Source organism: Rhamphochromis sp. 'chilingali' (genome assembly GCF_963969265.1).
Source record: "Rhamphochromis sp. 'chilingali' genome assembly, chromosome: 2".
Lineage (NCBI taxonomy): Eukaryota > Metazoa > Chordata > Actinopteri > Cichliformes > Cichlidae > Rhamphochromis > Rhamphochromis sp. 'chilingali'.
In genome coordinates, this window is record NC_137930.1 from 23,314,254 (window position 1) to 23,321,175 (window position 6,922).

General features: G+C 42.3%; 1 long non-coding RNA gene across 2 annotated transcripts; it reads right to left on the reverse strand.

Annotated features, from left to right (window-relative positions):
- Window positions 1-212: 212 nt before the first annotated feature.
- Window positions 213-6,399, reverse strand: LOC308388703. Of its 2 annotated transcripts, none has more exons than XR_013970159.1 (3): window positions 6,307-6,399; window positions 2,518-2,587; window positions 213-930 (listed from the first exon to the last, which is right to left on the reverse strand). It is a non-coding gene; the product is annotated as an uncharacterized lncRNA (long non-coding RNA). The 2 variants fall into 2 exon arrangements; XR_013970160.1 differs by lacking the exon at window positions 6,307-6,399 and adding an exon at window positions 4,135-4,274.
- Between the last annotated feature and the right edge of the window lie 523 nt (window positions 6,400-6,922).

Here is a 6,922-nt window from a genome sequence, read left to right on the forward strand (position 1 = left end):
AGGGTGTAGCCTTCCTCTGCCGTGACCCTGAATTGGATAAGAAAATATATGGATGGATTAATCTGTGTTTTTTTTCCACACCATTAGCCAGGTTGTCAACACTTTGCAAACTAATGGCCTCAAAATATGGTCACACAAGTACAGTAGCTAGCAACAAAGTTTCATTTTTATGTAATAAGCACTTAGCAAAATTGTTTTATTTTGTGCAACAATAAATTTGGGGATTTAAGTAACATTTTAAGTGACATTATCAACAAAACTGCCATATTTCCATATCATTTTATCATTATATGTTGTTACACAGATCATAATTTTACAGCACATAATCAGCAAACTGTTGTTTCATGTTTTGTATCAAATAGCAGTAACAATTACAATATTGTTCTTTAAATGTGTTTTAATAAAAAAGTGGACAATAAGTCCACTTTTTTATCCTTTAACTGACAAATACAGATTAAAAAAAACAAAAAAAACAAAAACTTTACTCTATAATAAAATAAAAATAATCCACAGTGGATTTTATTCAAGTCATTTTTTCACTGGATTTATCTTAACACTGTCTCCTTACAAAGTTTGTCTGGTCTCAAGCCAGACCCAACCCTCATTCAGGAGAAGGTCCTTCATTATTCCCCGTCAGGTCTGCCATTTTTCACCTTTGTCTAAAAATACAATGGAGGAGGTGGGGAGGTCTGAAAGATTGCTCAAGAATTGCCGGAACAATGTGAACGAACTTGGTGAGGCTAAAAATACAGCACAGCGTGTGAATACGATAAAGGACTACAGGAGAGAGGACGCTGACAAAGCTTTGCTGACTTTCAAGTAGGAGAACAATGTGGCAGACACTTTCAGGGCGTTTGGCTATACACTGTGGCGGCTGGACAGGCTGTGAAGCAGGATGTCAACATCAGTCCTCATGGAGAGAAGTGAAGGCTGTTCCAATAAAGCCCATAAAGTGAGAGTTAACAAATAATAAAACTCACTTTTAAAAAAATTGGGTAAAAAAAATAAAGAAGTCAAATAGAAATGTAATAACATATAGTTTTTATGGTATAATTGTTTATGCCCTTCCTGATTTCCTAATTATTTATATGTTTATCACTCTAAAATGTTTCAGATCAGCAAACAAATTAAAATATTAGACAAATACAAAATTCTATTTGAAGATTTTTATTATTAAGGGGGGAAAAAATCCAAACCTCCATGGCCCTGTGTGAAAAGGTGATTGCCCCTTAAACCTAATAACTGGTTGGGCTACCCGTAGCAGCAACACCTGCAATCAAGCATTTGCAGTAACTGGCAATGAGTCTTTTACACTGCTGTAGAGGAATTTTGGCCCACGCAATGTTACAGTTGTTGTAATTCAGTCACATTGGAGGGTTTTTGAGCATGAACTGCCTTTTTAAGGTCATGCCACAGCATCTCAATCAGATTCAGTTCAGGACTTTGACTGGGACACTGTTGTTCTGGGGTCTTTTGTGACCTCTTGGACGAGTCGTTGTTGCACTCTTGGGGTCATTTTTGCTAGTCCTGGGAAGGTTCACCACTGTTCTGTGTTTTTGCCATTTGGCTCTCACTGTGGTACACTGGAATCCCACAGCTTTAGAAATGGCTTCATAACCTTTTTCAGACTGAGAGATATCAATTACTTCGTTTCTTAATTATTCCTGAATTTCCTTGAATCATGGCATGATGTCTGGCTTTTGATGATCTTTTGATCTGCTCCATTTAGGTGATTTAAATTCGAGAACAGGTGTGACAGTAATCAGGCCTGGTGTAACTACAGAAAGTGAACTCTTTCCAAAGATTTGATATACTACAGTTATTTTATGTTATAACAGGGTAGGGGAAGGGGAAATCTTTTTCACACAGGGCCTTGTATGCTTAGATTCCCCCCCCCCCCCCCCCCCTTAGTATTAAAAAACATCTTTATTTAGAAACTGCATTTTGTGTTTACTCATGATATCCTTGTCTAGTATTTAAATTTGTTTGATGATCTGAAACATAAAAAAATATGAAATCAGGAAGGGGGCAAACACTTCTTACGCCACTGTATATGAGGTATGTGAGTGTCTATAGAGAAATAAAAAGGTACAGAAAGAGAGGCAGCTGAAAAAAGGCATAACAAGAGTGCAACGTGAGAAGGGTCTGTGACCCCTCATCTCATTGATTCAGACAAGGAGGGCTGGACTTAATTACCTTCAATTTTCCCCCAGCCATCACTTTCCCTGTTGATCACTTTTCCCTTCGAGCGAATGTGCATGTGTGCGAACGTGGATTAATGTGCGTATGTCAGATAGGTAAGAAACAGAGGGAGGAAGAGGTGTATGTTTTCAAGGCCAAAGCATTTGTGGTGGATGCGGTGCTCTGGAAATTGTGGGTTCCTTCATCTGTAATCTGATTTCAGTGGCACTGCCTTTAGAGGTTGAGTCAATCTGATTTTCTGCCTTGACTGAGTGACTGTGTTGATGTGTGCGTGTACACATCGGTGTGTGTGTACTGCACGAGTTAAATACTTACAAGGCACCACTCAGCCGGTCAGCCAGTCTCTTTCGCGGTGAGGCATCATGGGAGCGTTTGATAGGGTAAACTGCATAGAGAAGACTCAGTTAGACAGCTTGGAGTCTTGTGAGACTATACTTGAAAATAGTGCAGGCCAAATCAACAGGTGGCTCACTGCTTTCATCGAAAAGATTTAGGTGAGTGCACACAGATGACACACAGAAACGAATACACAGCTGAAGATCTGTTTCATGTATTCAAGGTGCTGATACCTGAGGCTAAAGCGCTGAAATCCAAACACAAATCACTGCAGTGGTGATTAAATGTTTAGAAGAGGAAGTGAGAAAATAGACGAGAGGCCTTGGCTTCAAAACCTCTGCGCCGCCCCCCACCCATGACGATCGACGCGAACAATTAAAGGCCCTTGATTGCTGCTTGCGGCTGGTGTGTGGACCTCCCTTTTCCGTGAATTAAGCCTGTCCAGTTTCGCCACTTGCATGCATGTGCAAACACACATTCAGACGCACACACACTCTCTAATGTGGTGCTGTTTACTGTAATTAGTATCAGTTCATTTACAGCCCGGTGACCCATGGTGACCTGCAGGATTTGGGTCACCAGGGACAACCTTCGCCACAGTGGAGATGGGTGGGGTGCAAGGTAAGGCAGGCTGTCCCTGTGTGGGACTGTATTGTCCTGTCTGTCTGGGAGAAGGTGGAGGATGGATGTCTGGTGTTGAAGGAAAACACGCACGGTAATGTCTCCCTCCCTGCAAGTGTGCGTGCAGGTACGTGTCCGTCTCAAGCAGTATCTGTCGACAGATGACGACAGCCTAAAAGCGTGGTGTGTGTGTCTAGGTGTTTCAGCACACGTGTGCAGCTTGGTGACTGTGTGCATGTGTGTGTGTGTGAGCTTGCTCCTCATTGTGCTGGACTTCAGAGGCCCAAGCGTCTCCTGCTTCCTCTCGGAGGCAGTGGGTTAAAAATAATGTGGTGTGCAATGAGCGGCGGGGAGCAAGGCGCAGACAGCAAGGAGCCAGAGCGTCACACATACACACACACACAGAGTAACTCACACACACGCTTAGTCGCAGCAGCGTTGCTATATAGACAACCCCCCCCCCCCCCCCCCCCCCTTTTATGGATATCTCACTCACCGACTTAATATCCCCATAAATGTTAGCATACACAAACAGAAATAGATGGCCATCCATTTACTCACACTTCATCCGATTCCCTTCTTCCAGAATAGATAAAAAACAGATTGAACATCTGTCTCACCTTTTTCTTTTCACTTAACCCTTCCGCCTTTCTGAGATTAGGATGAAAACCATCCTGTAATTACGATGACATAGAGTGGATAGCACAAGGACTGTAAATACAGTTTTATTCAATAGAATCTTAAGAGAGTAGCCAGATCATCGATTTAGCACAGCTTCAACAGCAGATAGTGGAGCTCATCCTTAATGCCTTTTTACCTAAAATTCAAGGTTTCTTTTGACAACTGACTGGGTTCAAATTAATCCTCAGCCAGCAAATAGGAGCACAAGGTGGCACTGAGATCTCGTCGGTAACTGATTAAACCAGTTTGGCACATGCCACCGAAAAGCACGACAAGAAGATATCAATGACTCACAGGTACTCGAATGGGAGCTCGCAACCTCTCCCACTCTCCCACATCTTCCTCCTCCACCCCTCCCTCTATTGCGTGAGGAAGCCAGGGCAGCTGCAGTCTTTCTCCACCCCAAGATAAGACTGACTCCGACCGGCCTCGCAAACCTCCTGTCATCTGTCTACTCTCCTTATCAGCTGGCCTGTGCAGCACAGTGGTGTTGACGCTCTAATTAAACCCATGCGGCCTCACCTGCCCCACCCCCTTCACTTCCACCACCTTTTAATCGATAGCAGCGAAGAAAGTTCACCACCGTACCGAGAAGAGCTGCACTGGCACTTTTTTTACACTTAAAAAAACATGAAGGTTTTCAATTATGATCTATGATATGCTTTATGGCTAAATTGCTATTAATCACTGTAACTGTACCTATGCTACTGTATATGGTACACTCCACTATGAGACAGTAGACCCCTCTGTGTGTAAGGGAAATATATGACTGTACAACAGAGACTAACAATAGCACTATAAACATAAAATACAATAAAGACAACAAGATAAATTAACTGCTGTTTGTACTCTGTGAGCATCAGTGGCTGGTCAGTGTTGTGTAAAAACAGCAAAGGTCTTGTCTTACCGGACTTGTTTTATCCTAATGGTTTTCACAAACTCCAGACCTGATTTAGCTAACCCTTGAGAGGAAATGACACGCTAGTGTGCGAAAACTGACATTGAAACTTCTTAACGGCTTTAATACCGCATATAAACTCTATCTTTACTTCTGTATTTATTTATTGGAGTCTGAAATATAAAAGTGCCTTTGTCAGTTCTGGTTAATTGCCACAATGGTGTTACCTTATCTGATTAAAGTGTTTACAAAGTGGGAGCATTGTAAAAACAGATCTCTTGACACGCATCTTTGACAACTTTATACTTTCTTACTCAGTAACAAAGATATCATGTGTTTTCACACATTTCTGTTTTCTTATCAGCACCTTTGACCCATGACAATTCATATCAACCAGGTAAGACTAAATCAATGCTTACTGGAAAGACAGGACAGTCTTTATCAACAGGTGATACGAGTCCAAGAATTCAGTTCAACGAAACTCTCTATTTTGTCTCCGTTCACTCTATCTGCAGTACCGTGTGCGCGATAAGGAGACGCTGATAGAGTTCTAGGGAGATTCTTGAGCAAAGAGTTGCACACAAATGGTATACTCATAAATGTTTATAGCTCCCCATTAAAGTTAGATGTAGAATGCTGAATAGATGTTGATGTGTCACTCACTGATAGCCGAGCCTCTAGCCTGATTTATGGCAATCCTTGAAATTGCCTTAGTGACGCCTGGAGAGGATGACTAACCAACTCAGGTAGGGTCAACAAGCGCAGAGAGTGAGATAAGAGAGAGCGAAGTAAAGACCGAGACAAAGGCTGAGACACAGAGAGAGAGAGAGCACTTGGGATTCTACGAGAAGAATGAGGGTCACTTCACGTATACACAGCAGACGTCTCTTGATCTGCCCCGAAGATACAAGACCAGAAGCAAACAATTTTAACTGATAATGCTGTTGTTTATCCTGACCTGAGATAAGTGAACTTGCGAGTTAATATTTAACATTTTCATACTAATTCAATTTTTCCCCCCTAAAATGCTGTATTAGCTGTGTAGAAAGTATGATTCAGTAGGTCCACGGAAGCAACAAATACTGATGTGGCTCTTAGCCAGCTGGATATCATTACACAGAGAGTGTCCATCTTTTGCGCTCTTTCCCTCTCCCGGTTGAAATGTCAGGCCTCTATGTCATTTGTCTCAATCAGCTGCCACTGTTTCCATTTGGCCTGTATGCCCATTCAATACTGAGACCAGCAGCTCCTAGTTCAAAGATTAAAACATGCACGCAAATGCAAACAGAGCCCATCAGCAGCACACCATCATGTCTCGCAGCCACACATCCCACCATAATGCCATTTAGAATAATAGCACTGTGAGCAAATAGCAGTTAACTGTGTTAACGTCTGAATCTGGCCCGCCGTGCTTATGCGAGCATCTGTCATCTTTATCAATAAGCAGAAGGTCTGACATGAATCCAATTTGCTCCTTGAAACCTCTTGTCCCTATGTCATCTCCATTAATATACAAACACATACAGACACTGACGATAATGTCACAGGTGCTGGTTCTGTCCTCTGACCTCCAAAGTGTGTGTATTTGCAGAGATGGACTTCCTCTTCTCCCGATTAAAGCATGGTGAATCTAGTCAGTGTGCCTCCATCTGAACCCTGGCCATAAAAAAACAACACTAATTTTTGGGGAGGTGTGTTCGATATTCCTCTCCTTTTTTTTTTTTTTGAAGGCGGGTTTTAGCAGTTGAGATGGAGGAGCCGGGCCTTCCTCCTGACACTGACCTCCTGACCTTCTTGACCTGCTGGTTGGTTTGGACAAAGGAAGCCTTTCCCTTTTAATTCTGCACAGGGAGCGTTATATAGGACCTGACCCTGTGCTCCTCTTAACCTTTTGGACCTCCGGCCTGATGTCCATGATTTAGGGCAAATTTCATTACATGCTTTCTCCGGATGAGACTGTTGGCTAAGAGGATGTGGCACTGCAACAACTCAGCCTGATTAAAATGTCAGGTAGGGCAGACAGCTGAGATGGCATGTTTAGCTTGCGTGAAAGAAAAGCACATGTGTACTGATTGTACTGATACATGACCACTAAACACAAGAAAACCGGTGCAATTCCAAACCTTTTTGTCAGCTGTGCAGAAATCAAATTGTAAAAAAAAAAAGAAAAGAAAAGAAAAGAAA